Source organism: Pezoporus occidentalis, unplaced genomic scaffold, assembly GCF_034315485.1.
Source record: "Pezoporus occidentalis ecotype Australia unplaced genomic scaffold, CSIRO_AGI_Poc_V1 ctg36, whole genome shotgun sequence".
Lineage (NCBI taxonomy): Eukaryota > Metazoa > Chordata > Aves > Psittaciformes > Psittacidae > Pezoporus > Pezoporus occidentalis.
This window is the reverse complement of record NW_026915591.1, coordinates 4277063-4300997: the sequence shown is the minus strand read 5'-3', so window position 1 is coordinate 4300997 and position 23935 is coordinate 4277063. Positions and strand designations below refer to the sequence as shown.

The window sequence follows — 23935 nt, the reverse complement described above, 5'->3', positions numbered from 1 at the left end:
ATATAAAGAAATACAGCCAAGATCACTGTTCATGTCTCTTGAAAAATAATCCTAGGGATTCTTTTAATTCTCTTTAGAGTCTTCTTTAGAGGAATATTAATGCCAGTGAAATGGGCAACAGCTTTTACTGTTCATTTATTTTTGGGTTTGGGTTTTTATTTCTAAATTTATCTATATTTTGAAAGACACAGAATGTTTACAGTAAAAAATCTAAAAAGTTGTCAAATGGCTGCTCACATTTTGTGATGTTGCCAATGTTGCCAAATACTTTTTTTTTTTTTGGGGGGGGGGGGGGCGGCGGTGATAATTCTGAAGGGATAGTTAATAATTTATGGCTTACAAGTATTCCTCCCCCAACACTTCAGCATTGCCAGGGTTTTTTCTGTCTATTTTGAAAGTAATATTTTTACAGCAGTTTTCACTTGATTTTTCTATCTGCTTTATTACATTTCTCATGCGTTCAAGATTTTATGTTAATTGAAGCTGTATCAGTCACCTAAGTGTTTCTGCCTTGATTATATGGAGCTATGTGCCTACTCTTAAACGTACCTAGTGGGAGCAGCTCATGTTTTAAAACGTGAGCACCAATCTGCCTTCTTAGCTCCAGTTTAGGTCACTGCATCTACTGTGGGTAAGCTCTCATAAGCATCCAGAACCATCCACTATCTTAATGCATATTGTGATAAAAGCCTTTTGTAATCCGTTTTGGGGGTCTATAGAGACAACACCATAATGTTTCTGAGTCAGTTGACTCTCCTGTCCTTAGATGGGTGGCTGTAGAATGGATGGCTGTGCTGGACAGACAGAAGGAGAAAAGGTGGAGTTTGCTGGCAGTTGGTTGTGTTCATTCTATAATCTTAGTAGCATGCTTTCTATTTAAAATCTATGTTAGAAAGGTGCTGTAAGTGTTTAGAAGCAGGAAGGAATAATGCATGTAAACCCAAAGCAGTATAGAATCCAGGTCAGTTTAGAAATGTTAATAAAGGCATTTCATTCCACCACTCTAATCTTTTTATTCCTTGTTTTCTTCTCTGCTGCATGCCCAAGCAAACACCGCAGGCAGAAGCATGCCAGTGGTGTCTAGTAGGATTCATCTTGCTCCTCTTCAAAGCATTGGTACTGTTGATGCTACTACAAAGTATTAGTCTGTCTGGATTAATTATACCCTTCTGGGATCTGAAGCTCTCAACTGTATGCTACTTTCTTTGCATTTGATTTTTTAAATACAGGCTTGCAATGAATAATGTTTAGTACCTGTTCTGGTAACTGATTGTTCTTGTATCTCCTGTTTTAAGTGGGTAGTGGAAAAATATAATGTCATTGCAAATAGAAATATTTAAAGAATTAAAATTGAGCAGTACTATTTTCATGCATTTCAAGTGTATGGGTATATATAGATACTTCAGGTAAAACATTTCACCTCCATTTTCAGAAAGTTGCTATTAGGATCTCCAAGGCAACTTTTTTCTACCCAAGCAGAGTGCTGGGATCTAACAGGTAACCATGACACAATAATCCATTACAGAGATGCAGTTCCAGGCATGTGTAATGAATTAATAGAATCACAGGATAGTTTGGGCTGGAAGGGACCTTTAAGGTCATCTAATCCAACCCTCATATTGCTTATTCTTTTCCTCTTTCTCTGTGTTGTAGTTTGGGGTTGGTTTCCTCCCATTCCCTCCTCTGCTGCAGGAGACATGATGTTCTGCAACACTTTGTTTTTTATCCATAGTAGATAAAGGTTTTAGCTGTAGATGGACTCAAAACACATGGTTCCTTTGAGGTACTTGGTATGGGTCATGTTGTATCAGGGATGCTTTATAGCCTGCCCCAGGGCAGTGCTTTCAGTGAAATACTTGTAACATCAGCATTTACAGGTGCTTGCTTGGTTTTAATAGGGATAAGGTAGGGAAATTCTGTCTACCAGGTAGGGTTTCTCACTGTACATTGTGTAAGGAAATGCTGCTGGGTCTTTCCTCAACAATCCAGTGACAGCTGAATAGCGGCCTCACAGTCACAGGCCGTGGTCGTCGTGGGGGATTTTTACTTCCCTGATGTTTGCTGGAAGGACCACTCGGCAACCCAGCCACAGTCCAGGAGGTTCCTCCAGTGTATGGATGATAACTTCCTCCTGCAAATGGTGGATGAGCCGACCAGGAGAGGAGCGCTGCTGGATCTCATCCTCACTAACAAGGAGGATCTGGTTGAAGCAGTAAGGGTTGAGGGCTGCCTTGGTTGCAGCGACCACGAGATGGTGGAGTTCAGGATCTTGTGTGGTAGGACCAGTAGAATAGCAAGTAGAATTGGAACCCTGGACTTTAGCAGGGCAAACTTTGGCCTTTTCAAGCAATTGCTAGGGGAAATCTCATGGGCAAGGCTGTTTGAAGGTAAAGGGGCCCAAGATAGTTGGTTGGCATTCAAGGATTGCTTTTTCCGAGCTCAAGATCGGATCATCCCGACACGTAGGAAGTCAAGGAAGAGGGCCAGGAGACCTGTGTGGCTAAATAGGGAATTGCTGGGTATGCTCAAGTGGAAGAGGAGAGTTTACAGGTCATGGAAGGAGGGGCTGGCCACTTGGGAGGAATATAAGGCTGCTGCTAGGGGATGTAGGAAGGCAGCTAGGAGGACTAAAGCATCCTTAGAATTAAACCTGGCGAGAAGGGTCAAGGACAGAGAAAAGAGCTTTTTCAAATACACGGCAGACAAAACTAACACCAGAGGCAATGTAGGCCCACTGATGAACGGGACGGGTGCCCTGGTGACAGAAGATACAGAGATGGCAGAGTTACTGAATGCCTTCTTTGTCTCTGTCTACTCTGCTGCAGGCAGCCCTGAAGAGCCCTGTACCCCTGAGACCTTAGATGAAGTCAGGTCAACGGAGCGGTTTGCCTTAGTCGATGAGGAATGGGTTAGAGACCAGTTGAGCAATCTGGACATCCATAAATCCATGGGTCCAGATGGGATGCACCCGCGGGTGCTGAGGGAACTGGCGGAAGTCATTGCTAGACCACTCTTCATCATCTTTACCAAGTCTTGGGAAACGGGAGAGGTGCCTGAGGACTGGAGGAAAGCAAATGTCACTCCGGTCTTCAAAAAGGGCAAGAAGGAGGACCCGGGTAACTATAGACCGGTCAGCCTCACCTCCATCCCTGGGAAAGTGACGGAACACCTTATCCTTGGTGCCATCTTAAGGCATATCAAGGGTAAGAGGGTTATGAGGGGCAGTCAACATGGCTTCACCAAGGGGAAATCATGTTTGACCAATCTCTTAGCCTTTTATGAGGAAATAACACGGTGGATGGATGATGGCAGAGCGGTGGATGTGGTCTACCTTGACTTCAACAAAGCATTTGACACAGTCTCCCACAGCATCCTCACAGCTAAATTGAGGAAGTTTGGTCTGGATGATCAGGTAGTGAGGTGGACTGTGAACTGGCTGAAGGAGAGAAGCCAGAGAGTTGTAGTCTATGGGGCTGAGTCTAGTTGGAGGCCTGTAACTAGCGGAGTGCCTCAAGGGTCAGTACTGGGACCAGTATTATTTAATATATTCATCAACGATTTAGATGAGGGAATTGAGTGTACTATCAGCAAGTTTGCTGATGACACTAAGATGGGAGGAGTGGCTGACACACCAGAAGGCTGTGCTGCCATCCAGCGAGACCTGGACAGGCTAGAGAGTTGGGCAGGGAATAACTTGATGAAATATAGCAAGGGAAAGTGTAGAGTCCTGCATCTGGGCAGGAACAACCCCAGGTTCCAGTATAGGTTGGGGAATGATCTGTTAGAGAGCAGTGTAGGGGAGAGGGACCTGGGGGTCCTAGTGGATGACAGGATGACCATGAGCCAACACTGTGCCCTTGTGGCCAAGAAGGCCAATGGCATCCTGGGGTGTATTAGAAGGGGGGTGGTTGGTAGGTCGAGAGAGGTCCTCCTTCCCCTCTACTCTGCCCTGGTGAGACCCCATCTGGAATATTGTGTCCAGTTCTGGGCCCCTCAGTTCAAGAAGGACAGGGAGCTGCTGGAGAGAGTCCAGCGCAGGGCAACGAAGATGATTAAGGGAGTGGAGCATCTCCCTTATGAGGAAAGACTGAGGGAGCTGGTTCTCTATAGTTTAGAGAAGAGGAGACTGAGGGGTGACCTTATAAGTGTCTATAAATATATAAAGGGGGAGTGTCACGAGGATGGAGCCAGGTTCTACTCAGTGGCAAACAATGATAGGACAAGGGGTCATGGGTACAAACTGGAACACAAGAGGTTCCACTTAAACTTGAGAAGAAACTTCTTCTCAGTGAGGGTGACGGAACACTGGAACAGGCTGCCCAGGGAGGTTGTGGAGTCTCCTTCCCTGGAGACATTCAAAACCCGCCTGGACACATTCCTGTGTAACATTATCTAGGTGTTCCTGCTCGGGCAGGGGGATTGGACTAGATGATCTTTCGAGGTCCCTTCCAATCTCTAGCATACTGTGAAACTGTGAATAGTTTTTACTGGCTGATCCGGGCTCTTTAATCCTAGTAGTTGGTAATTTTCACAGTCTTTCCTCTTTCTACTGCTGAGCAATATATTTTTATAACATCACGTTAGTGAAAACTCAGTTAATGTTCAGACACAATTATAATTGACACTGAGTCAGCTGTTTTATTTGGGGTGGAAGGAGGATATTCTTTGCGTGTAATATTTCTTAGTGTTACTACGTTAATACTCCCACTCCCTTCTATACATAGGTCCTGCATTAAACCAAGCAGCACAAATGCTATTCTCTCTTTTGAGGGTTTTACACTCGGTGTTTTGTGAGCCATGCTGCCCCTTAGCTGTTCTGATATAAGAAAATCCATTTATTCTTGGGTGTGGTTTTTTTTTTTCTTGTTATTATTATTCTGTTATTTAAAGGCATATTGTCTCTGAATCCTGATTCTATTTCTACTCCCATCAAACATAAAACAAATTCAGTGATAATTTTTTTGAGAGTAGGAGAGCATTTTGGCCAGGTATCATAAAATCATAGAATAGTTAGGGTTGGAAAGGATCTTAAGATCATCTAGTTTCAATCCCCTTCAGGTACTGGAAGGCTGCTATGAGGTCTCTTCTCCAGGCTGAACAGCCCCAACTTCCTCAGCCTGTCTTCATACAGGAGGTGCTCCAGTCCCCTGATCATCCTCGTGGCACTTCTCTGGACTTGTTCCAACAGTTTCATGTCCTTTTTATGTTGAGGACACCAGAACTGCACACAATACTCCAGGTGAGGTCTCACCAGAGCAGAGTAGAGGGGCAGGATCACCTCCTTCGACCTGCTGGTCACGCTCTTTTTGATGCAGCCCAGGATATGGTGGGCTTTCTGGTCTGCAAGCGCACACTGCCAGCTCATGTTCATTTTCTCATCAACCAACAAACACCCTATCCTGGCCTTTTCACTCTTCCTCAGACGTTTGAGCCTGTCTTGTGTCAGAAGACCAGTTCTGGGCTGGTCAGACTCCTGCCTCCACCACGGGTGACCACTCCTGTGTTTCAGTGTTTTGATGCAACCTTTCCTCTCACCCTGTGGAAGGATGCTGACTCTATGGGGGGTCTGAGCCCGAGATCTAATATTTTAGATTTTCTTTATATTTGACATTTATGAATTTTACACAAATTATTGTGACTGACTTGAAAAAAAGATAAAGGAGGACAATGGGATTTCCCTTCTCAATGTAACAAATCACTTTGCTGGACAGGTGGATTTCACATAGATCAAGGGCTGCTTGCTTTCCTGCTGAGCCTTGGAAGTTTTTTCTACTGTAAAGTTGCTCTAAACTCTAAATGTTTAACATTTAGCATGTTAAACTAGCATTGCTTTTTTTTTTTTCACATTAAGCTTTTAAAAAAGGAAGGAATTCGAACTAGCAAGCAAGAAAGCATGTTTTTTGGTTTTGATTTGGTGTTTCATTTTTGACGCTTTTTTTTTGGCTTTTTTGGTTTTCTTTTTGTTGTTTTTTTTTTTAATAAAAAACCCCAAATCTCATTTAGTTTGATGGATAAATGGATTGCAAAATGTTAAAATAAAATTTGACTAGTGTTTGTACCTGAGGGACTCTGAGGCTTGTTTTACCAATGGAAGAGGGGGAGGGGGAGAGAAAGTAAAAGGAGGGGGTAGAAATTATAATAGTAAAATTACTTTGCCATTTTAAAAATTCACCAGTTTGTTGTTGGGGTTTTTTTTTAACATTGTTAAAGCTAAATAGGAAAACTGTAACTGAAAAGAATTAAAGAAAGAATATTTAGGTTGTTTCTAAATTGCTTATGTCAGTGTTTCATCAGAATCTCTATATTTAGGTTTCTTCCATTGCTTGTGTCAGACTTCCATATAGAAACAAGAAAGGTGCATTTTTATTTCTTTCTTTACCTGCCTATGTAGTGGAACTGGAAAAGTTTGGCCCTGGAGGTTGTGAGCTCAGAAGGAAAGTTAGGAGCTGGGTGGCTACAGCTCCCCTGTCAGGAATGGCATTCCTTGGCACGCAGGGCTTCTGCATGTGGGAAGGGAGCTGCTGGGCCAAAATTCACTTCCCAGTTCACTGTGCCAGTCTGTCCTGTCCTGCTGCTTTCCCTGTGAGAATTCCATAGTCATTCAAGCTCAGAAAAGGTCACATTAAAATAAATGTTTTGGGGATTTTCTTGTTGTTAGGGGGTTTTGTTTGTTTGTTTGTTTATTACAAAGGAAATAAAATAAAACCTTTGTGAACAGGCAGCTTGTGCTAATCCTTGTTCTGTGTCTGTTCTGTATACTCTAAAACAGAAAGTGCCCAAATAACAATGGGAGGTGAACCATGCAGAAAGTGCCTCCTTCCCCAGTCTTCCTCCATGCATGCCTACAAGAACTTCTGAATGATCAAAATTTGCTGAGGAGCTATGCTGAGATTGCTGAGCTAAAGCATAACATGAATAACAACATGTAGTTGTGTGAATGTTGTGCTACTTCCCTCACTTTCATAGTAAGCTCAGTAGTTTCACAGCACTCAGCACTGTGAAACTGAAGGGTACCGTCTGTGCAAGATCATGTGTGAACTGGAATTTCTGGCATAGGGACTGCCAAATAGCTGACCAGAATATGAGATCTTAAACAGCAATTCAGGTCTCCCTGGCTGTGCCCTTCAGTGAAGGGTTCAGATTTTGATAAGGAAGCTTAAACACAGTGGCTTCATGGACAGCTGCTAAATACAAGGACTTTTGCTCAGCTAAATCTCTTTATTTCCATAAAACTGTCTAGAATCCATGATTAATATCCAGGATCTTTAAAAGAAAAAAAACATAAAAATCAATATTTGCCTCTTGTCAGAAACCAAACTGCAGTTTAGTTCTCTGCTGTGTGAGTGCTGTGAGTGCACAGCTTTTCCAAGCCATGTTCAGAATGGTTATTAGTAGGATCTAGTTAGGTCAGTGTCATGCCTGTAGCTCTGGTTTCTCTGGAGGGGTAATCAAGTTGCACAGTATTGCTGCTATTGGGGTTTCTCTGTGAGAGTTATTTTTGCTGAATTTAAATTTGCCCATTTTTGTTTTGCCCTGAGGAGCTGAATGCCTTCTTGCCATCCTCTCTTGCAAATGAATTCTCAAACCAATTTATAAATGCTGATAAACTTACGTGCTGTTATGGGATAGAAGGTTGCTATAACTGTAACACAGGGAAATAAAAGGTAAAAGAAGCTTTTACTCTGAATTTCAATTTTGCAGGTTCCTATACTAAGATGGTGAATATGCAAGTATACACAGCTCAGCAGTCATACATGTAATCACATAAAAGCAATTGAGTTTCTGAAACTTAAATACTCTATGTGTTTTGCAGTACTGGAGCAGAGTAGGTATATCTAATGGCATTCAGATGTGTACTGTTCTGCTCTCACTACCAGTGGCTCCATGCTATAGCCAGGTGATGGTGCAGAGCTGCATCCCACATCTCATGAAGTGAGTCTTTTCCCCTCTTCCCCATGGCTGCGTGCTCTGCTTTTCAATAAAGCCATTGTGTGTAAATTTTAATTTATTTAAAAACTGATGCTTTTAAACGGAGCCCACTACAATTCAAATGAAGATATTAGTCATGTTCTTACAAATATTCAAACCTTTTAAATCCCTCTAATTCGTTTGCCTGAATGATGTCCTTTGGCAGTGAATTCCCCTGGTTAATCCTCAGCTCTCCTAAGGAGTATTGTGGGTTTTATCTCTTTTCAAAGTTTCTGCCTTTTAGTTTTGTTAGTGCCTCCATTTCAAGTTTCTCTGTAGAGTTGGTGTTTGACTTACCACTTCATGAGAAATCTTCTTGCCTAAGGAAAGAGACTTGATTTTGGCAGAAAGTGGAATGAGTGGGTATAACGTCTGAACGGCTACACGGAGCTGTCACTGGGGCTCCTGCTACTCTGTGCAGGAGGTGGAATATTTCCTAATGAATTAAATCTCTTGAATCAGGTCACAGCAGGAGAATTTTGTTTTCCTGCTGATCAGAAATGATAAAAATCTCTGTTTACATGTACAGTTTTTGATTTTCTATCCCTGTTCTCCTCATTCACTGGGGATGCTAATGAAGTATTTTTGAGCTTGTCAAATGAAAGGACTTGAATGGAAGTATAACATTTTTTCTACATCTGTAGAATAAAGCAAATTGCATACATCTGACTTGGTCATAAAATGATTCAGGTGACTGGGGAAGGGTTGGTTATCTGGAGAGCCGCTTGCTGAAGTGGTGCAGAAACCTGTCCAGAACCTCACAGGCGTTAGCTGAGATGCACGTCATTATCCATTACAGAATCACAGAATCCATTCCTGGGTAAAGGTTGAAAGCAAATGGCTTTGAGGCAACAGCCACTACACAGTGTGTGGTGGGAAAAGTTCATACCTTAAACAAGCAGTTCTGCAGCACAGCAGTTCATCTGAGGGCATCAGAGGTCTTTGGTCAAATTTCCCTAATGTACAAATAAGTGCTCTTTTAGAGGGGGAGGGATCCCTGACACATGAAGTAATTAGTTTCATCTGTCTTCAAACATCTGTGACAGGTGTTTGAATAGTCCCACTTTTATTTAATAATTTTATTGTGTTTAAAATGCACAGTTTTAAACACAATAAAAATATGGTGATTCTATCACCATAGAATCACCATAGAATCAGAGAATGGTTTGGATTGGAAGGGATGTTAAAGGTCGTCTTGTTCTACTCACCTTGCCATGTGCAGGGACACCTTCCACTAGTCCAGGTTGCTCAAAGTATAGTCAACGGAGAGAAAGAGGCACATTTAAGGGCTGCTCTCTCTGACATTGTTATGCTTCTGGCAGGAGGTGGGTAGAGCAGCTGAGGGGTGATCCCCTGCCCTCATTTGTGGGAATGGCTGCCTTGCAGCCATCCATGCCTGCTGCCTGCCAGAGGGATACTGGGGTGTTGAGAAACATCGAAAGATGTTAGGAGAAATGGAACACTAGTAGTGATCCTGAATTGGTCTGGTGGCTTCATGCTAGCACTTCCTCCCTCCTTCCTTTCCTTCTTCTCTTCCTTCCTTCCTCTAAAGTGGTTCTGTTGTGTTTAATCACTTACTTTTGGAGATGGAGGGTGCATTTGGGAATACTAATATAGTGATGATCAAAATAGAGGTTCCTATGCTGTGTACAGATGATGCAGCCCTAAAATGCTCTCTTGTGCCCCCAGTGTTTTGTTTTGTTTTTTTTTTCTCTTTGGGTCCATGGATAGCTATGAACAATCATCTTGTTTCTTCCTGCTGCACTGTTGCCTCATCAGAGTCCAATATAGAATAGTCTTCATATCTTTGATCTGCATTCATTTTTATTTATAGATATCTTTGGTCTCTCTCCACACAAATACATGTGTATATGTGTGCTCACACGAATGCTTGCAGTGTAGTGGTGCCTGACCATCTGCTTTGAGTTACTGGAAAGGAAATTGTATGTAAAGGCCATCTAGGGACTACTAAAGAGAGAGGCAGAGGGAAAGAGTGCTCTCTAATCAGCAGTTCATTAAATAGCAACAACTTGTGGCAGAATTGTACTTATGAGACTGCTGAGCACTTAGGTATCCTTAGTTGTTTAAACTGGGAATTCAAAAACTTAGAATCATAAAATAGTTAGGGTTGGAAAGGACCTTAAGATCATCTAGTTCCAACCCCCCTGCCATGGGCAGGGACACCTCACTAAACCATCTCAACCAAGGCCTCGTCCAGCCTGGCCTTGAACACTGCTGGGGGTGGAGCATTCACAACCTCTCTGGGCAACCCATTTCAGTGCCTCACCACCCTAACAGGAAAGAATTTCCTCCTTATATCCAATCTAAACTTCCCCTGTTTAAGTTTTAACCTGTTACCCCTTGTCCTGTCCCTACAGTCCCTAATGAAGAGTCCCTCCCCAGCATCCCTATAGCCCCCCTTCAGATACTGGAAGGCTGCTATGAGGTCTCCACACAGCCTTCTCTTCTCCAGGCTGAACAGCCCCAACTTTCTCAGCCTGTCTTCATACTGGAGGTGCTCCAGTCCCCTGATCATCCTTGTGGCCCTTCTCTGGACTTGTTCCAACAGTTCCATGTCCTTTTTATGTTGAGGACACCAGAACTGCACACAATACTCCAGGTGAGGTCTCACCAGAGCAGAGTAGAGGGGCAGGATCACCTCCTTCGACCTGCTGGTGATACGGAGAAAACTCCAGGAGCAAACGTGCCAACAAAGTTTTCAAGCTGACAAGCAGGTATTCTTTATTGCGGTGCCGGGAGACACTGGGGATAGCTCCTCCTAACGTGTGTCTCCCCATTGCCAAAAAAGCCATCCTTTTATAGCCACTGGGCATACATACATATTCATGAGGCTACGTATGGATTACATCATTTTCCAGAAAGTTCCCCGCATGCGTACAGAATTGTGGTGTTGGTCTCTGAGGGTCGTTTACTTCTTCCAACAATCTTCATCACTTCTGGCAGCCTTTGAAGCATGGGCAGTAGATGCTCATACCAGTTTAATTGGTTCGTTAGCACCAGAGACATAATAATTTTCCTATCCTTCTACTTATCAGTTAGTTTAACTGTAGCCCACCCTGGACACCTGCGGTTCCCAGATACTCCTTATCCCTGTGTCCTGTTCTTCTAGACTGTTTTTCTTAAACTATGTCAACTATAACAATTTATCTTGTGAGAATTCTCAGTATGTTCTCTAGCTGTACAGTATTTTTTTTCTCTATGTATCATGCACCTCAGTGATTTTCCATTGCTACTGTTACAAACCCATCAAACTTAACATTACTCAAATCTAATTCTAAAGGTTTCTATATTCCATTTTGTGATTTTGTGCCCCCTTGTTTCACTGGTCACACTCCTTTTGATGCAGTGCAGGATACGGTTGGCTTTCTGGGCTGCGAGCACACACTGAAGCCGGCTCATGTTCATTTTCTCATCGACCAACACCCCCAAGTCCTTGTCCTCAGGGCTGCTCTGAATCTCTTCTCTGCCCGACCTGTAGCTGTGCCTGGGATTGCTCCGACCCAGGTGTAGGACCTTGCACTTCGCATGGTTAAACTTCATAGGGTTGGCATCAGCCCACCTCACAAGCGTGTCAAGGTCCCTCTGGATGGCATTCCTTCCTTCCCTCCAGGGTATCAACCGAACCACACAGCTTGGTGTCATCGGCAAACTTGCTGAGGGCGCACTCAATCCCACTGTCCATGTCAGCGATGAAGATGTTAAACAAGACCGGTCCCAACACCGATCCCTGAGGGACGCCACTCGCTACTGGTCTCCAGCTGGACATTGAGCCATTGACCACAACTCTTTGTGTGCGGCCATCCATCCAGTTCTTTATCCATCAAAGTGGTTCATCCATCAAATTGATGTCTCTCCAGTTTAGAGACAAGGATGTTGTGTGGGACAGTGTCGAACACTTTGCACAAATCCAGGTAGATGATGACAACTGCTCTACCCCTGTCCATCAGTTCTGTAGCCCCATCATAGAAGGCCACCAAATTGGTCAGGCAGGATTTCCCCTTAGTGAAGCCATGCTGGCTGTCACCAAGCACCATGTTGTTTTCCATGTGCCTTAGCATGGCTTCCAGGAGAATCTGCTCCAAGATTTTGTCAGGCACAGAGGTGAGACTGACTGATCTGTAGTTCTCTGGGTCATCAGTTTTCCCCTTCTTGAAAATGGGGGTTATATTTCCCTTTTTCCCGTCATCTGGAACTTCACCTGACTGCCATGATTTTTCAAATATGATGGACAGTGACTTAGCAACTTCATTTGCCAGTTCCTTCAGGATGCACAGATGGATTTCATCAGGTCCCATGGACTTGTGCACGTTCAGGTTTTTATGATGGTCTCGAACCAGATCCTCTCCTACAGTGGGCCCAAGGTCTTCATTCTTACTAGGATCTTGTATAGCTGCTTCTTATTTATCCAAGAAAGGCAAGGTAAAAATCTTATCAATATATAAAAAGTGTCAGGTAGCAAACAAGGGTGAAGCCCTGTCAAAGAGAAACATGAACATCTAGGAAATTGTTTAAATGAGACAGAAAGGGCAAAAATCAGCAGGCAGAAACCACCTAAAGAATGTCCCTGATGCAGTTTTGTCTCTGGATGGATTTATGAGTTTGTGGAATAAACGTCTTTGGAGAGTCACAAAGGTGCTGAGGGGTTTAAGGGTCAGGGAACATATTTGGAGTCTATAAAATAAAAATAATCAGAATCAGTGAGGCAGGCTTTCCTGAAAGTAACTGTAGTCAAAGATGCAAAGTCAGCTGTATTTTTAAAAAACAAGTCGCTCCGTCAAAGTCATTATATTTGCAGTGTTATTTAAGGAAGACGAAGATAAGGGTACTGTAAAAATACTGCTTTCAAGTTTAGAAGGAAAAAGTAGGTCAGGGGATTTTCATCCTTCCTTTACTTTTGCCTCAAAGGGATTAATCTTATTTAAGATCTAGCAATGCATATAGACACATAATCTACAGAATATTTTATGTAGGAAGCTGTAGCAGGTGTACGAGCAGTGTTTAATCTCAGTCTTGGTGTCTAGAAAAATATATGCATCAGATGAACGCGGAGTCATTAACTCAATATTAATAATGTATTAATAGCCACCTTATGGACTTCAAATTTGCAGACTTTCCTTCCAATGCCGGGAAGTCTGAAAGCTTAAACAAAACATAGAAGGAATACCGTACCCCGAAACTGCCTTAAACACAAACCCTGAAGATAGGATTTGAGTAAGAGACTGAGAGTATTTTTGGTACATGAAATGTAGACAGGATGAAACTTTGGAGTGGCAAACCTAACTCTAGCCACTCCATCCTTGTTTTATGTCTTGTCCATAAAGGTCTTATTTCATAAGAACTAAGACCAAATTTCTAAATGGTAAAGCCTGAGTAGCCTGACTTTCATATAGGTGCTGGTTGAATGCTTTTGACTTGAATTGGCTTTGAACTGTGGAGAGAGAGGTGCCACTTGTTTTTCCCCAATATAGGACCACTTTCATAGGTTTCCAGAAACAGGTTTCATTGCAAGAACCTGTAGAGTCCAGACTCTGAAAACAGGAGGACACATGGAATCTCCTCTGTATGGTAGTAGGTTACATTGCCTCCCGTTGCTTCCTCTTACACTCTGGGGTGTAACACAGTACCAGCTGTCACAAAGGTGGGCAATTTGCTGAGTGTTAAGGTACATTTGGGGAAACAGTGCCCAGATTCATCAGCAGAAGCAATTTAGAAGAGAAGCAACAGGTAGGGAAATGGAGATCCCTGTATTTTCTGTCCAAAAGCTTTCTTCAAAGTTCAAAGCTAAAAACATGGTGATAGAATTTCTGGTATTCTCTCAGGTGCTTTGTGTAGGATAGTGAAGCAGGATGTATGGATTGTTCAGGAAAGGTCAAAAAAGATTTTGAGGGATAAGAAATTGCTCCCATCCTTCTTTATAACTTGCATATTTCCTGTCATGTTTGAGAAGCCCAAATCAATTCTCAGTCTCTCTTTTGAAATATTCAGAGACTGGGAGATTTTGTCCTTATTTAACAATTTACAATTAACAATTAACAGCCAGTGTTGCTCTGGCTACCTGACTGCCTGGCTTGAGAAGCTGGGTAGGAACATTGCTGGAGATTTTATGGTCATGATTTCATAAGCAGAATCTTCCACTCTCTGAGTTACCTTTGCATGATGGACACATGCATGAGCAACCTTGTGGTGCTGCCAGTCTGATCCTGTGAGATGCTTGTGGAATAAGAAAGATATACAAATTCAAACTGACAGGTAGGCACTTCAGTTTTCAGTTCGTGAGGGATTGTTTCAGTGCAAGTATTGATACCCAGAGTGACAGTATGCCTTGGATTTATTTGTGAGAATTCATACCTTGCTGCATAACTTCCTGGTTCTTGACACAGTCTCTTCCGTATAAAGGAGGGCAGAGATTGGCCAGAGGGCTGAGGAGTTCCTACAGCTGAGTTCCTATGGCAGCCCCTCCTCCCCAGGGGGGAAGATATGTTTTTTTATTTCACAGATGTGTTGAAGTGGTATCACTTCTTCCTGTAAAAACCTGCAAAATCTGCATACTGAGCACCCTGCTTATCACTCCCAGATAGGGAAGTGGTTTCACCACAGGCAATGAAATCAAACCTGGTGAGGTGCAAATACATTGCCCTGATGATTTAACTTGCTTTCATTTTGACAGGGGTGAACAATACAGCTTAGTAACCCATACAGGGTAGTGTTTTCTGACAAAAATAATACACTGAGATGTCCATCATCTGCTGTAGGAAATACTGAAAGTTAAATGGTCATCGTAAAATGCGAGAGTTTTTATAGATCACTTTCGTCTCCCCTGAAAGATCTAGGAGACACATAACTGTGGTGTAGGTGGTCACATTGCCTTTGGTTTTTTTCCCTTAAGTCACAACATTTCACACTTGAGTTAGTGCTGTCTGGTGCTGTACCTTTGGCAGACAAGAGGTGAAGTTTGCTCCAAGCCCAGCAGTCCCTCCTTGTCTGAGGAAAGGCTGAAGAGTTTCATTGTCTGGCAGGTGGCTGCAATTTTGAAAATAGCTTCTTAAAAATTGCTTTCCCCCTGGTTTTTGTCTGACATGCTAATTAAACTCACCAGGGAAGCGAGTGGCTTGGATTCCTCCTCTGCTCTCAGGCTTCTGTAAACAGGCAACAAATGTAGATGCATTTATGCAATTGTGGCAAGGGGGAAGGCATCCAAATTCTTGACCTGTGAACGTACATTTAATCTGAGAGAAGGAAAAGAGGAGCATGCTGTTCCTGAGGCACTGTGGGCAGGGCAGTGGTGCTAATGAGTTGGAAAAGAAAAGCTAGGTGCCCCAGAAGAGAGTGGCAAGTGTGTGAAAAACAGATTGTGTGAGTAATTACTTTTGCATGCCTTTCTGACCATTATCAGCAGGACTGCATTTTTGATGGAAAAAATTAATTAAAAAGTTAGATTTTTTTTTCTCTTAAGAAAACTGTGTGTAAGGACTCATTGGTGGGTGGAATTTGGGACACTGATTAATTGCTTTCAAGAGATCAGCTGTGTGGATCCTGCTAAGATGAGAGAAGCAATAAAACTTGGCAGCCTGCTGGGCTAATAGTACAAATACGTGAGCACCATTTCTAAAGTAAGGTTTTTCTGGTGACTTACCCATTGTTGCTGATGCAGGTAGGTATTTGCTGGAAGAAGGGACTCTGGCATGCAAAGGCTGCACCCATTTTGTAGTCTTATGTCCCCTGATTATTCTTGTCTGATTATTTCTCTACTCTTAGTAGCCTTCCCTAGCTCTAGCCCCTGCATAGGTTGCTGTGCAAATGCAGACCTGGCATCTTTCTTCTATGGTAATATATCACCCCCTGAGCCTGGGTATGTGGCTGGCTGTGGCATGGGACCTTGGAACAGGAGACAGAATTTAAATGGCTGAGGTCCAGGCTGTGCTGCAGATGGATGTGAAGGGAGCCAACTCTGTCTTGTGTCAGATACAAGGAATTTGACAGATCTGTGAATACCAGGCAGAGATCTCAACTTTGAGACCTCTCTGCATAACAGAGGCTTTTATAGGCAGAGGGACACTGATTGCAGTGGTTTTCATGTCTGTAGTAATAGAAATGTAGTAATTAAAACAGATAATAAAGCACAGCAAGGCTGTGTGTTGTACAGGGAATATTCATGACAGCATCCACTCTTGAGAACCATGTTTTTTTTGTTCCTTCCAGGCTTACATTTTTGGTACATTTAAAATGCTGTGGAATCATTCACTCTTCATACAGGTTCTTGTGAGTATGAACCCCACCATTTTACAGCACAGCAAGTCCAGGGCAACTTTAAACATATTTTTTCCTAGCATGGGCAAAAGCTGATATTGAAAGGTGTGATAGTTTACAGATGCTTAGTTTCATCTATTCAGTCTATTTCTTGAAGACTCTGAAGTAAAGTACAGTTGTCACTGACCTCAAAGTGAGAAGTATAAACATTTGCCAGACTTCACACAAAGAAATTGGCAACTGTGGTCCCCTTTGACACTGGTCTCTTGCATTGCATTTCAGCTTTCCAAACTGGAAGACAGTCACACCATAGAGGGGAGGGAACACCAGTTGTCTCTGACACCTTCTGCTGCTTTTTCCTCCTTAGCAATGCTTCCTTCTTTCTCTTGCAACATATAACAGCAAACTCAGGGAGCACAGAGCACTGGGACAAGACAGGAGGCAGCAAGCATGCCTTTCCACTGCTGCAGCATGCTGGCAGTCGTGCTGCTCTGCTTTCCACACTGCACTCAGTGGCTGTAATTATTGCCCAGCAGCTCGCTCCCTCCCACTCACCCTGCCCCAGACACCTCTTGCTAGCTGGGAAGGTTAATAAGTGCCTCCTATGCTGCTCCAAGTTGCTGTGAAGGAAGACCCTATCCTGTGTTCCCCACTCTCCCAGAGCTGTGTTTCAGAGTTTGAAACAAGAAGAAAATCGCAGTAATAATGCATAGTTTGAAACCATGCTAATAAAGTGAGTGAAGTAAGCAGCAATCCTGATTCAATATGTATACATTCAGAGTGTACCCTCACTGTTCTCCTACTTCTGTACCTAAGTTCCCCTCGTTGATACACCTAACATCAAGAAATCCAGCTGTTGTAACTGGAGAACATCATTGTTGGTTGGAAAAACATTCCTTTCCTTATTCTCTTATCTTACTGACAGAAAATGTACTGTATCATCAAAGTTAAAATCATGAGATTTTTGTATATTTAACTTTCTGTAAATAAAGTGTCTAGCTCACACTGTAGATACACTCTAGGTCTGGCAACACACTTATGAGCACAAAAAGGCCTCTTTATATGGGAAAGACATACTTGAATTAACTCCTCCCCCCCCCCCTTTTCCATTCTTCTTCCTTCTATCCTTTTCCTCATGATCTGCTTGTTTACAGCAAGCCTGAGGACAGAATAACAATTCCTAATGTTTCAGGGGCTTGATCTGAAATTCTAGCTGCATAGCCACTTGTAGTAATGAAACACCTGAGTTTAAATTCTCTGCAGGATGTCAGATGAAAAGCACATTTCAGGCAAGTTTAAGGATGCAGTTACATACAGAATAAATACACTTTGTCTCCAAATGTACAGGGAACCAAATGACAAAAGGACAAACCTTATTATGGCTTCCATAGGTTTAGGGAAACAGCATTGAAATAGTAATCCTCCTGGACTGTTTTTTCTTCTGAATAAATTGAGAAAATAGACAGTTCTGTAGTTCTGCTTTTCTCAGTAATTCAGAATGATCAGGTAAGCCTGTTGAGTTACTTTTAGCCATAGTTACCGGATAACAAGGTGGTACTTAAAAAATGAACAGTGTCCTGTCTATAATTCCCTGCTGTGAAGCAACTTATTTCAGAAAACTGATGCCATCGATGATTTTAAGCCTGTCAGTGTTTTATTTGGTGGCTTCCCATGCTGTGAATTTGGAGTTGATGTGAATTTAGAGTCACTGCTTATAATACTTGAGTTTGTGCTGGTGTTACTTGTTCTCTTGAAAAAAAAAGCAGGATTGCTCTCTACCTGAAACGTCGTGTATTGAAAACTCTCCTTGTAAAGCTGGAATGACGTCCTGAAGATGTCTAGTCCAGCTTCCTGCTCAGAGCAGGACTAATGTCATAGTTGAATCAGATATATCAGAAGAGACTACAGAAACAACAGTGTATAAACGCATTAAGGGTTGGAAAACATATACTGACTGTCTGTGTTGACTAATTATTAAGACCCAATTTTCAGGTACTTATAATTTTTGTCACACTTTGGGATCAGGTTTTCCATGCTAAAGTTTATGGGTCTGAATGGATGGCTCATTTCTGAAATAGAATTAAAGACTATCTTCTCTCCCCCATGTAAATATTTTCATTAATTTACCTTTGAAGAGCTGTAGCAATACTCTGCTTTGGAGCAAGAGTATGATTTTCAGCTGAGGTTTTGGTCTTTGAGTCACCTAGGTGAAAATCCATGCAGTATGCTTTAAATTCTTTTAATTTAATAACTAAGATTTAACAGGACTGACCATTACTGTTCGTACTTCTGCAGCCCTGGGCTCCAACTCTGAGTCTCATTCTAAAACCCACACTGAGGATGAAGCCTCCTTCATTCCTGGGTTCCCATGCAGTGTCTAGGAAAGAGCTAACTTGATTGCAGATGCCACAAGATTTAGACTAGACTTGGGTATTGATTTTATGCCACATGATAGAATCTTTGGGTCTCTTTTAAATTTATTCTATTAAAACCCCACAGAACTTCCTAGATTGTTACACAGGTAACAAGGTAGCTCCAATGAATATTAATAAGGCTATAGATGCCAGTGCTTACGAGACTGTGAAATCACAGAAGGAAGGGTATCTCCATGACCCTGCTTTCCCCCTGTTGTTTCTAACTTGTAATGTAGTCTTTCTAACTGCCCTCTGAGTCTTCCACAATACTTTGTTCTCATTTATAGTATTGAACAGAGGTTGTTTGCACTTTATTTGCTTTAGGAGCTGAAAAGTGCACAGCGACTCAAGCGAGCGACTGTGGCAGGAAATAAAGGCAGGTGAGTGCTGCCCTGGAGAGCTGCATCCTCTTTCTGCCTGTTGCATCATTTTCCTTAAGTAGCTTAAACCAAACTTCTCACTCATTAGTAATGATAAGATTTTCTTTTACTGGATGAGTCTTGGGTCCTGGTTTGCAGAAAGATGAAGCACCACAATGCCAAATAAAGTCATAACTAACCCAGAGAAATCATGTCCTGTGCTTCTCAGCTGAGGTTCCTGAAAGTCAGTGGATATATTTTTGACCTTTATCTCTTTCTAAATTAGTCACAAATATGTTAAACAAGGATGATACAGTGCAAAAAAATAACTAATTTTTGTGAGGCAGGTGGGTTCAGTTGTGATGGTAATACAGGCATGGTCAGCAGGAAATTAATACTTCAGGCACAATGTGGGTAGTGCACACAGTATGCAAGGCCTGTGGCTGAATGTAGAAGTATGATGAGAAAGCATTCTCACTTAATAGTTGTCTAGTAGCTATAGAAACTATACTTTCTATGTACTGATTGAAGGAAGGACCCTGTAAAGTAAACCATATTTGAGCATTTAAAGCTTGTAGTCCAGAGTATGCTTGATAGCTGGATTAAGGCTGCTGAAGCAGCTGTAATTCTGATATCTTTTAAAGCTTTAAAACGCAAGCTTTAAACTTGCATGGTCATGTAATGTAGGGTCTTTTAATAGTGTTCTCATGTGTAATACATATTTGTGAACTTTATAAACAGTATTAATAAAAGCTGACTCTGTCCACTCTAGCTGTCTTCTTCCTATCCTAACTTTCTTTTTTCATCTATAGGCAGATTTTTAATGTCAATGTTTTTTTTTTCATATACGTACACCTGTGCATTGTCCAACCAATTGACTGTATTGTTTCTTCCAAAACACAAGAGGCTTGCACCATTTGAGACACTTACAGCAATGCAGAAGACTGTCATGTAGGTAAAATGCTGCTACATCAAAGATGTGCTTATTCAGACCATTGGTATGCTTCCTGCTGATGTAAATGACTGCAGAAGATACAAGGCCACAGGGAATCAAGCTCCTTATTAGAACAAAACACATAGTTTTGCTCAAAGTGATTTACAGGCAGAGTTTGTTTCTTCTTCTCCTGCCATAATGAATAAACAGCACTGTTCTGGATGTTCCATCAAACAGTGTTGGAGGTGTGTGAAATATTGGGCTTGATGTAACAGAAGACAGGCTCTGTTTTTTATTTCAGAATAGTTAGTGGTTAGTGAGCTTCCTTCACAGATTCATTTCACTGTCTTTATAAGTTTTGTTTAAATACTTGGGGGAGGGGAGGAATTTTAGCTTGTGCTGAAATGTGCTCAGAAGTTTGTTATCTAGAGAGGGAGAAACAGCCCTTGTTCCACATTATGCATTATTATCTCCTGCTTAGGGATGGAGATAGGCTTGAACAGTGTGGGAACTGTCTCCTCAACTTTTCTGAGAATAAATCACTGCTCTGTTACTGTTTCCCACTTACAAAGTAAGAATTATTTTGCTTAGCTCATCCTGATTTTAAAAAAGTTTTGTTTGTATAAAAGTTGGTGCTGGAAAGTGGTTCATGGTGTCACTTACTTTTAGTTCCTTTAATGTACTAGACTACCAATGTAAAGGCCTAGAAGAAGCTTAAAAAATAGAAACCAGTCAAAAGAGATTATAAAATTAACCAGGCTCTTTATTTTCTTTCTTTCTTCTCTTGTTAATCCATTGTCGTGGTTTAAACCCAGTCAGGTAACTCGTTCACTCACTCCCCCCCTTCTTTCCCTCCCCCTACTCCTGGAGGGACGGAGAGGAGAATCGAAAAGAATGCAACTCCCATGGGTTTAGTAACTAAGGTATAGCACAAATCACTACTGCTACTACCAATAATAATGATAAAGGAAATAACAAGGGAAGAGAATACATCACCTCACCACCAGCCAACCGATAACTCGCCCCCCCAGCCTGACCAAGCACCGACCCATACCTCCTCCAACCCTGCAGTCCCAGCCCTTCCGGCTAACTCCCAGTTACATCCTGGGCATGACGTGCTGTGGTATGGAATACTTCTTTGGTCAGTTCGGGTCAGGTGTCCTGTCTCTGCTTCCTCCCGGCTTCCCCTCCTCCCTGGCAGAGCATGAGGCTCACAAAGTCCTTGGCCAAACCAAAACATCCTTGTTATCAGCTCTGTTCCCGAGCTGAAAGTCAAAACACTGCACTGCACCAGCTACCAAGGAGGAGAAAAATGACTGCTACTGCTGAACCCAGGACATCCATTTCCTTCCTTACTCTGGCCTCTCACACCATCTGTGGGAACTTGGTCAGCACAGGTGGCCACCTACATGCCCTGGCCAGAGCAGGGTATCACCAACTTGTCCTGGTGTTGCATGCCAAGTTCCTTTCCATCTCCTGGAGGAAAGTTCAGTTTTGGAAGAGTGTCTTCAATTTGTAGCTACTTACAGCATGCCTGCTGTGAAGGGAAGGGTTTGACGGAAGGCTTGGGGCCATCTGTACTCTCTAGTGAGACTCAACTATTAATGCAGTGTTGTCCCCCCCGCAACTGGGGACTGAAATGGGGGAGGAATTTCTGAAAGAAAAATGCATCTGATTAATTATCCCATGAATTGTGTGTGCAGAAAATTAACATGTTTCCAATTTCTAGCATTTTTCATTCATAAGAAAGGTGACCTGTATGCTGCTATTCATTAGCTTCTGTTCTTGCACTTATGCAGCTCAAGCATGAGCTAGAGTTGAAAGGTGGAGTACAAAAAGCAGTATCTAACTTAGATAATTAATTACTAAGAAAGTTACAGGTTGCTTCCTGGTGAGGTTGTATTTGAATCTGAAATGGAAAATTTCTCCGAAACTCAGTAATTGTTCAGGTGAGCAGTAAAGCCTTTTGGTGGAAGTAAGTACAGGATTAAGTGCTGAGGTAATAGCAGGGAAACTTTCCGAAGTTTCTGCAGAGGATAAAAGCATATGTTGAGTTAAAAATTATGGCAGATCTAATTAGGGCAGATCTGCTGACATGACCAAATCCATGGCTAAAAAATCTATGTCTTAAAATATAAACACATATCTGCATAGAATCATAGGATGGTTAGGGTTGGAAAGGACCTTAAGAACATCTAGTTCCAACCCTCCTGCCATGGCCTCACTCTAGATCATGTTGCCCCAGGCTCTGTCCAACCTGGCCTTGAGCACTGACAGGGATAGAGCATTTACCACTTCTTCGGGAAAATTGTTCCAGTGCCTCACTGCCCTCACAGTAAAGAACTTCTTCCTTATACCTAACCTGAACTTCCTCCTTATACCTAACCTGAACTTCCCCTGTTTAAGTTTAAACCCATCACCCTTTGTCCATATCGCTACAGTGCCTGATGAATAGCTCGTCTCTGTCATCCTCGTAGGTCTCCTTCAGATAGTGGAAGGCTGCTAAACTTGTGCATCTTAAAATATAATTAAAAAGTAAGAGAGTGCTAACTGAAAACATGCCACTTGTGGTGTAAAGTCTGTTTTTATCACGTAGAGGAAGCTCACTACATAAACATGGAACAGGCTTGCTAGCTGGCCCGTTCCTGGCTTTTGGAGCAGACTGAGCATGATGGCACTGGTGAAAGCAAGGGGAATTTAGTGGATGTTCTTTCTGTGTCTCACCCTGATGGGACAAGAAGCACTCTGCTTGTGAGATGGGCATGGTTTCTGCTGGGCACTTTTTCTGTCAGCAGCATGTCACTGATGCAGAAGCAGCCTTTGGAGATGAGGCTGTGTAGCACAGTTGAACTCTTACCTGTCTGCTCTACTTGCACTTGGAAGTGTGTTCCTGCAAACTGGGTTCTGAAGTTGCACCTGTGCAAGATGTGCTCCATAGGAAGTGAATGGCACTAGAGGAAGTTGCTCTTAGCACTGGGTAAATACTAGTAGAGCAGTGCTTGTTTGATTTTTTTCTTTTTGTCTGTTCCTCAGAATTCACCCAGGTCTCTTGCACAAGAGAGATGCAATTAGAGTGGAGCAGAGTGACGTATGGAAAATGACAGCACTTCTTCACTAGCAGAAAGATTTCTTTTACATGAGACTCCAAGCTGTCAAGCCTGCTTCTCCTGATGAGAGCATTGCTGGGCTATGAGTGATGGGTTACGCTGGGAAAACAATCATAATCAACAGCAGAAAGGAAACTGATCTGAAAGTTTCTCCTAAACTCAGTCTCGATCAGAAGTGTTTGCCTGACAGCTACTGGAGCTGGCTACAGCTAACAAAGAGGCCTGCCAACAGAAGCAAGAGGGGTTTTGTAGAATTACATTTCCTTATCTTATAAACATTCTGGATACAAGCCTCTACTGTCTTACCCAAGAAGAATTATGCATACTTGGGGAACTGAGTAGTGTTTCACTTTCCAAATGCAGAGGTATGCAAGTCACATCTCACAAGATGGAGAAGTGTGGGGTATTAGAGGATTAGGATAGTTAAAACACTGCAACTCCTTCAAGAGTTTTATTTCAAGCTGTTCTAATTGTGGCAGTTTTTCACAGAACAGAGGATGAGAAATAGTTGTGATGCTGTTGGGTTTGTTTTTCTAAATTCTCTGCTGCCATGACTCCCTAAGAGTGCCTGTCATGTACCAGGGTATTTGTTTTGGCCTAAAACTGGTTTTCCAATTTCTCCTGGATAAATGGAGTAACTTATTGACATTTTAGTTCAATCAAGTGTCCAGAATCAAGTTCACTAAAGTCTCCAGAAGGCCAAAGGGGTAGGCACTATAGTGCTTCTCATCAAGGTTTTCAGCTGTCAAAGAGACAACTCTACTATTTTACAACCATTACTGGAATGTGTTATATTAGATTACAGTTCTCTTGTAGATCTGGAGGCCTGGTAGACCTATGATGCTATTTAAAGAACCTGTTTCTGATGCTACATCGGGATGAGTG

At 42.4% G+C, this 23935-nt stretch overlaps 1 protein-coding gene across 7 annotated transcripts in view; it reads left to right on the top strand.

The window, feature by feature from the left end:
- The window catches only part of RGS6 (regulator of G protein signaling 6), a 293323-nt gene that overhangs the window by 75254 nt on the left and 194134 nt on the right, over positions 1-23935 (top strand). The gene's annotated exons all lie outside the window — the stretch shown is intronic.